This window comes from Grammomys surdaster, unplaced genomic scaffold (genome assembly GCF_004785775.1).
Source record: "Grammomys surdaster isolate TR1022 unplaced genomic scaffold, NIH_TR_1.0 126115, whole genome shotgun sequence".
Classification (NCBI taxonomy): domain Eukaryota; kingdom Metazoa; phylum Chordata; class Mammalia; order Rodentia; family Muridae; genus Grammomys; species Grammomys surdaster.
In genome coordinates this window covers 7594132-7605862 of record NW_021620923.1, presented here as the reverse complement: position 1 = coordinate 7605862, position 11731 = coordinate 7594132, and the positions used below count along the sequence as shown (strand labels likewise).

At 33.5% G+C, this 11731-nt stretch overlaps 1 protein-coding gene across 1 annotated transcript in view; it reads right to left on the bottom strand.

Annotated features, from left to right (window-relative positions):
• The window catches only part of Cadm2 (cell adhesion molecule 2), a 919498-nt gene that overhangs the window by 194641 nt on the left and 713126 nt on the right, over positions 1-11731 (bottom strand). The window lies entirely within an intron of this gene.

Here is an 11731-nt window from a genome sequence, read left to right as displayed (position 1 = left end):
TATCGTTTGAAATGTAAATGAGTAAAATGCTTAATAGAAAAATAAACACGAACCCTTACAGTCCATTTGAAAAAATAAAAGTAACAATTAAAGTCCCCCCAAAAGAAAAATCGATTTATAAACAAAGATAAATAGTGTTTATATTAATAAAAATCTACTTCTTCCATTTGTTAGAATTTTAGTTTTATTGAGGACATTACACAAAGTCAAATAAACCAGATATAGAAAGAGAGATACTCAGATAGAGAAATCATAGTTGATAAATATTTGCTGAGCAAGCATGAGCTCTTGAGTTTCAAGGTTCCAACATCCATGTAAAAAGACAAATGTAGAGATAATGTGCTTGTAGTCCTAGTCATGTGGAGGTACAGATAGGAAGAGGTCAAAGTCTTGCTGGCTAGTTAGTTTGGCCATTCCTTGAGCATCAATGAGACAATTTTTCAAGATAAGTAGATGGATGGATGGATAGATAGATAGATAGATAGATAGATAGATAGATAGATAGATAGATGATGGATGGATAGATAGATAGATAGATAGATGTAAATGACATTGAAAACAATGGAAAAATACCTATTATCCTCTGTCCTCACAAATATGTGAATGAACACATGAACATGTATATTATCATAGGTATAAACCTCCATATGTTTCTGATAGACATTTAAAAAATAAAGATAGTATGTTTACAAGGAATATAAGAGGATGAAAAAAATTTTAAAAAATAAATTAAAAAAAAACCCACTACATAACCTCACCTACATGTGATATCTAAATGTTTTAAACTTAGAAAAGCACAAAATGAATACTGATGTACCAAGTGCTAGTAGTATAGGCAATCAGCTGATATATTAAGCACATAAGCTTAAGGTATAAAATGAAGTTATAGATGGCAATGGTTATGATAATTACTTTAATTATAGCAACCATTACATAGTGTGTGTGACAAATCATCCTCTTATATTCCTTGAAAACATACTATCTTTATTTTTTAAAATGTCCATCAGTGACATGTGGAAGTTTATACCTATGATCAAATACATTTTGGAAAAATACAGTGCAGAGTTATATTTTGTGAACACTTAGGATAAAAGAAACCACAAGAAAATTGTCCTTTCAATTGTCCATTTGAATATGTTAACATTTCTTAGAATTTGTCACTTTAGAAGTTATTGGTCTGATTCCTAGAAAATAAAATATGTTTTTAAAAAGCTGATAATGAATATGTCTATAAAATAACATAATTTTCCCTAGCTAAATTTACTGAGACTCAGTTGCATACCTATACTTTAACTTCCTTATCAAATTATGTGCTACTAAGGAAAGTATATTAATAATAAAGGTCATGGCCCACTATGCACTACAGCCGATATATATTACTGTGCAGACCAAAAAAAGTAATAAAATTTATATTTTACAAAATGTACTAGAATTTACACAGCCTTAATAATTTTCTCCCAATTTACCACCCACTTCAACATTTGTAAGAGATTACAATTTCTACAAGAACTGCTGGAGGGCTATCCACTTTCTATGGTCACACATCTTCATATTATATTTTCCAAAAGTGATTATTCATTTACATAACTGTGTGATTTTATTCAACATTAAATGGTTTCAATAAAACCTATTGTGAATTTCTTAAGTCCCTCTCTTTAAGGTCATTGAAAATAGAAGTACTAAAATTTTTAAAGTATCCTTGATCAAGTTTATAGCTTGAATTTATGACCTTCCATTTTAAGGTCAATTTGGGTAACTTAGTGAAATTATATTTCTTTCATAACCTTTGGACAATGAAGATGTCAATGGATCCTAAATACATTTACCATGCAATCAAAATATAACATTGTGCCAATTCTATCTTCCCCTTGATTGGTAATTGTAGTGATAGTCCTTCAAAAGTGCTTGCAAATTGCACACAGAGACCAAGTTCTCCAAATGAGTTAAACAGAGTTCCCTATTTTTTTTTAAATAAAACTTTTAATATTCATTCTGAGGTGGGTTAATCGTCTTTTTCATTAGGCTAGAAGATCACACACTGAGAATGTCTTCCTGCCATCTGAGTAATCAATGAGCCGACATGGCTGTAAATCTTCCACAAATTCCCAATGGTTCAATTCAAAGAAAAATGTTTATTCTTTCCCTCCTCTCTTTCCTTCCATTTTTGAGTCTCGTTTTCAAACTGTAGGGAGAATCTTTTATTGTGCTATTCAAGAAACAGGAAGTATTTCAATTCTTAACAATTTTGCCTTTTAAAACAATTCTTATAATTTGCATTTTGCTAACCGTGAAAGAATAAATGTTATAAAAAATGCTTGGAACAAAAAGAATCATAAAATCCTACAATCAGGAAAAACTATTCATTTCATTACTGTTGTTTTAATGATTGAAATGTGAACATGTGATTTGTGGTTATTTTAGCAGAAGCAGAATGCAAAGTAATGATTAAGTCTAAGAGCATTTGTTCATTAAATAGTACAGTGGCAGCACTTTGCACAAAGTAGTGTAAGCTTGCCAATAATTACACAAATCCAATAATTAACTCATTGGCATTGTACAATGCTCCAAGTAAAGTGATTGATAATGTACTTGAAAAAAATCTAACAAATGAGTAACATAGTTTGAGAAAGGCTTTGATAATTATTCTGAATTTCTGTAAGTATGTGATAATAAAGAGGTCAGTAATTATGCTGTCATGATACGATTGCAAAACCAATCTCGGCTATATTATTTTACTTGCAAAATATATTATCAAAATTGTGGGGCACAGAAATTGTTAATTAGAGTAGTTCTCAATGGAAATTGATTTTAATATTGTACACATACATGCTCACACACACAGGCACACACACGCATGCACACACACACAGATGCAGCAATGAATGCAAGTTTCAGTAACTGACTTAGGAACTAATGTCTATATGCAATAACTTAAAACTTTAGGAAACTGAAGTAGAATGACTGTATTAGACTCTATAGGTAATCCTTTTAGATCATCCTATAAACAAGTTTGCTACTCATCTTGGTTGAAATACATTATACCATTTTCAGTCTAGTTATTCTATGTGGTCTACTCCATAATCTGACAGGCTGACCAAAAAGGGAATTTCTCTCAGTAGCTCCTTACCTGGTATCATGCAGTCAGATTCAGACAAACAGACAATGAATGACAATCTCATGATTCACTACACTGATAAAGTGACTGGCAATGGTTGTGAGTTCATGGTCACATTACTTAGTCATACCTCCTCGTACCATTTTTCCCCAGTGTATTCTGTTAGATGAAAAAAGTATCAGATGAGAACTTAAGAATGGAATGCATAGAACTCTTTGAGCTCTGCCAGAAACTACAGCAAATTATTCTGCCGTCTATTTAAACTCACTCTCAAAAATCCTCTTCCAATTTTGAGTTGATGATTCAAATTTGCTGGAAGTTTTCCCATATGGACTCATGACTGGCTAGCAGTTTGTTAGTCTTTCTGACAGGAACTACTTACTACAATTGTATATCTGTATCTTGATCTAAGTGTAAAACCTTAGAAACAGGACAATTTTACACAAGATTGTCTAGTTTTTCAGTTTCAAGCACTTTATTTCTTATGCCACAAAGTAGGCTTAAAACAAAGTATAACTACATACTGATTTTCGAAGCTATTTTTAATCAAATGCCTACCAGCCCATTTTCTACATTTATGTATGTAGATTTGTAACTTTCTTATATTCTGATATATTTGGTATCTTTAAAATTTTTAATATTTTTCAAGAAAACTATGCAGTGCCTTTTATAATGGTAGGATCAAGGGCAAAAATTATTAGAAGCTTGTGATAATAAAATTTCAATAATTGTCATAAGATATCTGTAAATTAAGTGTATTTATTACTAAGGTTGGTGATTATTTTATTATCCATTTGCAAAGTATTATCCTCAAAGGATACCGATAGGATACATTGAGCATTATGTTTCCTTATAATAATAAAAAAAAAAAGTTATGCACTCATGAAGAAATCCAAGAATCTTGAATTGGTTCCTTTCATACAAAACTGAATTTCCTCAGACATTCATAGGATAAATACTGGAAATGGCTACTAACACCAGATTGAAAATGAATTTTGAAAATGTATCAAAATTTGCCTCATTTTGTACAAAAGTTTAAAATGAGGATTTAAGCTTGTTCAAATTGCTTCAAAATCTCTTCTTCCATATCTGCTGATGCACTTGTCTGAGACTCATTTTTTCTATTATAACTGCTATTAATATAAGATACAGCAATAATTTAACTCAGAACATACGTTCTGTCATCCTGCCACAAATGTTGTCAATCCAAAGAGCAAGCAAATAAGCAACAAAGAACACATATTCACATATACAAGCAAGAAAGAAACACATATACCATGCTAAAATTTAAACCATTGGAATATAAACAATTAATACCTGATAAATTATTGTTTACTATAAACTTAATAATAGCTCATTATATTATTGTTGGTCAGTAGCCTTGCTTTTGCAGATGTAGAAACTAATAATGAAATATCGTGACTTATTTTAGCATGCCTTTATTTGGTTATTGAATAACTCATTCCACTTATAGTTATGAACATATTTTGTGCTTCAGAGAACAATCTTGGGCTCTCAATGATTCATAGCATTTTGCAAAAGCTTCCAGGCTCAGTGGCTAAGGCTCTGTTCTTTCAGAGGACATGAGTTCAATTCCAAGACTCCACATGAAGACCACAACTCTCTGTAACTCCAATTCCAGTGGATCTGACTTCTTCCCACAGACATACATGATGGTCAAATATCAATACACATAAATCAAAAGGAAAGAAAAAGCTTCCTAACTGAGGTTATGTGTCGTGGTCACTATCACAGATAAAACTAGGCTTCTGTTCATATAAGGGCAGGAAGGTAAAAGCAATCGCTGATACAACATCTGATATATAAACTATGCAGGACACTCCCTCTGCATGAAAAAATAAACAGCATTCCTCTTTTCTGTTTTCTTCTCAGAAGCTGGGTTAAACTGAGGAGAAATAGGATTTCTCTTTAGTGACATGGCTGCTTCCTTCTACAAAATAACTTTACCTTCATCATTTGGGATTAAAGGTTAAGTATTAAGGGCATGTCTGTATTCCAGCCAGAGGTATTAAAGGTGTGTGTTAAGGTCTGAGCCACACCCTAACTAGAAACAAGTTTAAGTATCTTGTAACATGTTTGGAAATGAAAAACCAGTATAAGAATTCTAAGAATGAAGTGCATTCCCCCTACGTTAAACCTCCAGTCACAGTCCTTGTTACCGCTAAAGGTAAAGAAAGATTTCCTGCTCCATTATAAAAGATCTGTGCTGATGTAACTTCTATTCTTTTTACATAATTGTTTTCTCAAAAGTTTACAGCCTCTATCTTCTAACCTAGACCTAATGGGGAATGCTTCTAGACTCTGTGCAATCTAAACTTGGCCAGAATGCTATCAGCATCTGATACTTGCTGCTGAACAAACTCACCCCTTCCTAGTTCTTTCTGAACTGTAGCTAGCTGGTTCAGCTCAGGTATTCCAGCTCAATCTCCTCTTCCAGCTGATCTATTCAATCTGGCTTTTCTCTCAGCCTCTGAATTGCTCTGCTTGGCCTCAAGCTAACTCTAGCAATCGTTTCTCATCTTATGGCCCCTTCTTATTCCCTCGCTCATTCTGTCTTTACCTGTGTCTAGCTTGTTCTCTCTTTACTCTGTCTCAGTAAACCTCTCACTCCCTGTGCTGCTCTACTCTCCCTCTCAGCTGCACTCCTCTCCATTTACTCTTCTGTATTCCTGTACTGTACAATCTTCCTCCTGTATGTGTGTATCTTCCTTAAAGAGATTCCCTTGCCTTTCTAGTCTCCTGAGAGTTGGACATACCCTATTCTCTCAAATCTTGCCCTGATTTGTCACTCAATCAGATATCACTTTCCGACAGGCTGCTTCCTTCTACAAAGTAACTTTACCTTCATTCTTTGGGATTAAAGGTAAGTACTACGGGCATCTCTGTATTCCAGCCAGAAGGATTAAAGGTATGTGCTAAGGATGAGTCACACCCTAACTTGTAACAGGTTTAAATATCCTGTCGCAGATTTGGAGGATGGGGAACCCACATAGGAATATTAAGAAAGAATTGAATCTACAAGCATATGAAAAGCATGATATATGCAGAGGATTACAGTTGCACTGATTGATCATTGTTATTTTGTGCCTGCTAAGACATGTAACAATCAAAGGAAAAATAAGAACGTTAAATATTTCTGGGACTTGTCATAGAATTTAACAAGTGTGGTGTTTCAGAGCTACAGTTGCTGCATTTGTAAAATGGAAGCAGCCCAGGTGTTCAAGGGCATTCTTGGTTATTTAGCAATTTAAAGGCCATCCTAAACTACATGAGATCTTGTCTCCAAACACAATACAAAAATAACAAAATACAATACAATGTGGAAAACAAAAAAATAACAAACACAAAATGAATAAAACCAACCAAACAAAAATAATGAGCCAATCCAAAAGCCCAATAAGTAAGTAAATAGTCCACTGTATCTTACTACATGTCTTTTTCATGAATAAAAGAAAAAGTAAACAGTCCACTGAATCTCACTACATGTCTTTTTCATGAATAAAAGAAAGATCCTGTTTACAGGGGCTTCAAAAGTTCAACTTTAATGCATTTTGTCAAGAAAACATTTTTCCTAAACCAACACTGAATATTTTGAAAGACAGAAATAAGAACTATGGAGACTCAAAGCAATTAGTATCTTCCTGCTAATGGTTCAGTTCTACATTAGTTCCCACAATATTCAACAATATAACTATCAGCACTATATATATATATATATATATGTATATATATATATATATATAGTTTATTTTTTTCACATTGTAATTTATACTCATTCACACAAGGGTTCTAAACACAAAAAGGCAGGACGTGGGGAAGAGGATGACACTGGAGCGTGGGTGTTCAGGGGGAATACAGATATCTTTCAGAACAAGGTATCGGCTGGGTGAGGGTTCAGGGGATATGTCACTATGACTCTGCCTATGATTCACTTGTCCTTACCTAAGTTGGTATTATCTGCCAAGGCTATCTATTTACAAGGTCTATGACTACTCTCAGCATTCTTAATTGTTACAAAAACAAACATTTTGAGATGTTAAAAACATCTTTCTATTAAAAAATAAATTTTCCTAGAATCAGGAAGGATGTTTTTATGAGACACTTGATGAGTATATATTTCCTATGAAGAAGTTTATTTCCTATAAGTATTTTATAATACAAATAATAGAACTTTAGTTACCTAACTATACAATGTATGGCCTTAGTATTATTTTCTACCTAATATCCGATTTACTATTCCTATATAGATGACATATGACAATTTGGTTCTTAAAGGCAAACAATATCACACACATACATACATACACACACATATGCATATACATACAAATATAATATGATAGGGTTTTGAATCATCTATGATGCATTTATACTATAGTAATGTTTATGTAAATATATTTGTATATGTATATTTATATATATTATATGGAACACTTAAGCTACATAGTCTACAAAATGGTAATAATTTAAATGACCCTATGCGGGGCATATTCAATCAAAATACCTTAAAACTCTAATGTTTGCTTTATTAACAGAAAATATTAATTTCAAATAAAATATTTTAAAAGACTTTATAGATTTTTTTCTACATAAATAGAAACTAACAGCTATAGTATGTTAAATATGGAAAAGTGTGAGGAATTCCAAAATTTTTCCAAATAGAAGCATTCAGCTATATGCATGTAATATCATATCTTGAGTAGTGATATTGTTATACCTTGGCATTCACATGACTATGTTGAGATGTTTTTTGAAAGTTCTGGGCTCAAGTCGTATCATAAAGATGTAGAGGCAATAATTACGTACTGTACAACTGAATATTTTCTATGTGTTTAATCCAAATGGCTTCCTCACTAACAGAAATGGAAGCTTAACATCTATATCACCGTTCTGGAGTATGGAGTCACATCAGACTAATTTTGCAGAATGTAATATGTTACTGAGCCTTTTCTCTCCATCTAAAGAATCAGTGAAAACTGAAGGCAGTTGTGAACACAACATAATACAATGTTTAATGGATTCATGTGTGTTGTATATTGGGCATGTCACTCTGTTTTTCTTTCCTGCTCTTTGCTTTGAGGTACTAATATATCCAGGAAGCCTTGGCATATATAGTTTCCATTTATATTCGTCCTAGGGAAGACACAAATATGATATTAGTGTCAGAAAAAGGGAAAGATACAATTTGCACATCTTCAAACACTGGACCTTTGCTACTCAGTTGCAGGACCTAGCTGGAACTATCTTTAGTCATCTTTATCTTTATGGAAGCATCTTTAGGCCCAAAGATCAAATCATTTTCCATTGTTGCTAGGACCTTGGTATTGCATCTTTGTTGATTCCCCTAAGTAAGTTTATCTCTCTATATGTAGTTTTCACATTCTATTTACTTAAGTGTAACATTAATTTTTAAAGGTAAACTTTATTCTTTTTGTTTAATATGTGTGTATTTGCTATATGACTTTCTAATTACTGTAAAATTATTGTGGTACTGTAGGGTTGAGGTGTGAGGTGCACCTAAGAGATCAGCTAACAAAGAAGCCATCTTTGGAGCAGTGTTCTAGAATGAGTTGCAGTTTCTGCCAGAAAAATAAAATGATAAAGACTAAATAAATAAAGGCAACAAAAAGAAGTCTTTCACAGTAGCATATCATGTAGAGTAAATAAAAGAAGTTAGAAGTCTGTGATTGCACAAATTAACCCACACAAGATTCCTATTCACAGTCTTCACTTCTTGAAGGATCTGTCTATGTAAAATATAGGAAGGCCTTCTGAACCTATATTTGAAGATTCAGTGAGAACAGTTAAAATTGCTGATGGCTATCCATGACTTATGTAGGTTATTTTATAAGCATAAGACAACAATATTAATTGTAGATTACTGTAAACTAATAGAATGGCTGGGTGTTTTGGAAGAAAGCAAAGGCATGTTTAATATTGTCCTCCTTGATACCTGCTTTGCTCTGCTCATCTTTAATATTTTATACCTTGTCAAAGTGATTGACACCAGGTACATAGATAGACACTGTGAAATGTCATTGATTGGTATGGAGACATGAGAAGTTGACCTTCATTTAAAATTCAACACATTTATCTTCTCTTTTTATCATTCTTGTTTTAGGAAATCTCATTCATGTTCTCTTTCCTTTTTTTCTCAATATTAATGTAAAATTATTTCCAGAATGATTGCTTAATTAATACCAACAATTTGGAGATTTGCTCTCGGGAGATATTGCACTCCTTTGGGAAACTTGTGGAAGTATTAGGAAATATTTATGCATGTGTTTATGTATAAAGTGTGCATGCACGTATGTGTGCATTCTTACGCATATGTAAGGAGCACTTGTGCATGAGTGTGAAGAGGCTGCTTTCAGTATCTTCCTACATCACTATGCTTTATTTACTAACACAATCTCTTCCTGAATCCTGAGCTTGTTGATATGGCTGCTTTATCCTGGGATATCCTAAGTCTGTTTCCCTAGCCGCCACACCTACCTGGTATGCTTTTAGGGGAAGTAAAGCCATCTCCCCATCAAAAATCTGGCAAAGTAAAATATCACAGAGTAATGTATTTCACATTTTTAAATGACGGTAAGTCCAAGGACAGAGAAATGCAACTGTTGAATGTGCACAGTGTGTGCTCCTAGAGATGCTTGCTAAGGTATTTGTCAATAGGAACGGGTTGAATTGTTTTTGGAAAATGAAATGATCAGCTTCTGCTACTTCAATTGTTTTATCCTTTGCCTGCAGAGAAACAGACACTATGATCTAATTGATTTTTTTTTATTTCTATTGTCAAATACCACACAACATTCCTGTGGAGTTATAATGACCTCTGTTCTGCACTTTCTCTGTCTTCACATACTCACACTGTTCCACCTGTTTACCAACCATTTAGAACAGTAGGGATGAGTTCTGTGTAAGTTGAATGAGGAGGATGCTAACAAGTAAATGCTGCCTAGCAACACAAGCCAAGCTTTCTCTAAACCCCATGGACTCCAGCACATTCTTCTTGATTTTATTTTTCATTTACTCTTTTAAAAATTTCTAAATATTAAACAAAATAACTTATCTATAGCAATCCAAAAAAAGAATGGGAATGTAACTGAATTTCTACTTCAAAGGGTAATGTCTTCTTATCTTCAAGTATAAACAGAACAGGTAGGAACCTAATAAAAATGAGGTTCCAATCCAACTACCAGACCACCTGATTTGGAGAGGTGTCAATAATCACTTTCTATTAGTCAGTAGCAGGATCAAAAGCCGTATCTGATCCAATGGCTATCGTTTCAACAACAAATGTCCTTTGTTTAACATTGAATGCCTAGTTTGGGATGGGCATGTGATTCTTCTTTGCCAGCTTTATATTCTACTACCTGTGTCTATATTTCAACAATGTTGCTATGCAAGGTAAAGAACAATCTACTTCCAGAACCGTGTTTCCAAAGAGTAACTGTCAGCTATATAATGTTTGGTGTGTGATTAATGTGCTTAAGCTGTGGAATTTTATTCACCTTAAAAGAGTCTAAGTACAGATATGTACATCTGGCTACTGAAGTGTTCAGACATGGCACAGGACAATAATTGTTCTTTATAGAAACACTTGCAATGTGTCTCTTTCAACACATTAAAGGGAGTATCTGCTCTTTAAGAAAGAAGTAGGTGGCAAAAACACAGATGCTGGAATTTGGTGTGTGATGATGCCTGTTTGCACTGTAGAGGTAGTGATGGGAGGAATAGGAATTCAAGGTCTTCCTAAACTTTCCTGAGAACTGAAGGTCAGCCATGGATATATAAAACATTGTTTCAAACAACCAAATAAAAACAGATAAGGGCAAATGTGCTGAAATTTTTCTCTATGTGGACATGTTACTTGCAACGAAGGCTAAATGTCAGGATTAAAATCTCTTCACTCTTCCCCTTAGCTGTAGATTGGAAACAAGTTTCCGTAGCTTTTGAATATCTTATGTCTATCTGTGGAAGTTATCCTTATTTCTTTCTAATATCTGTGGAAGTTACTTACTATAATAAACATGAAAAAATGTAGAATAGATCATAATTTGTATTTAACTTTGATTATAAATGTGGTCAGGAAAGTTTCATGTTAACCAGTAACCTCAGGTCCCATATGTGCCTCCATAAAGATGGTGTCCTGGATCCTCCGATTTGATAGACACCTTCACCTGGAATTTTCAGGTTGATTCTCTTTTAACTGAGTATCACCTGTTCAATGTCAGGCATGCTTTGTTATAGTTCATCACTCTAAGTAAGCAGGTCTTCTCTAACTCTATATGGACAAGTTAGCCATCTTTCTACATTCTACACTCTTCACAAATAGAAACACTTAAGGATTTACCTTTCCAAGTATATGTCATCTGCAAATGCATATATCTGTGGAACATTACTGTTAGATATTCATTCAAATAAGATATTATATATGAACTGAATCACTGAGAAGTGAAGGAATAACCATGTCTGACTTGCCTTCATAGAAGAGTTTCCCTGAAAACTTCTCTCTCCTATAGTAATCCGGTTGATAATTTAATTGACAGAATAGCCAGAAATCTGGTATACAATGAGAGAGGTGTAATGGGG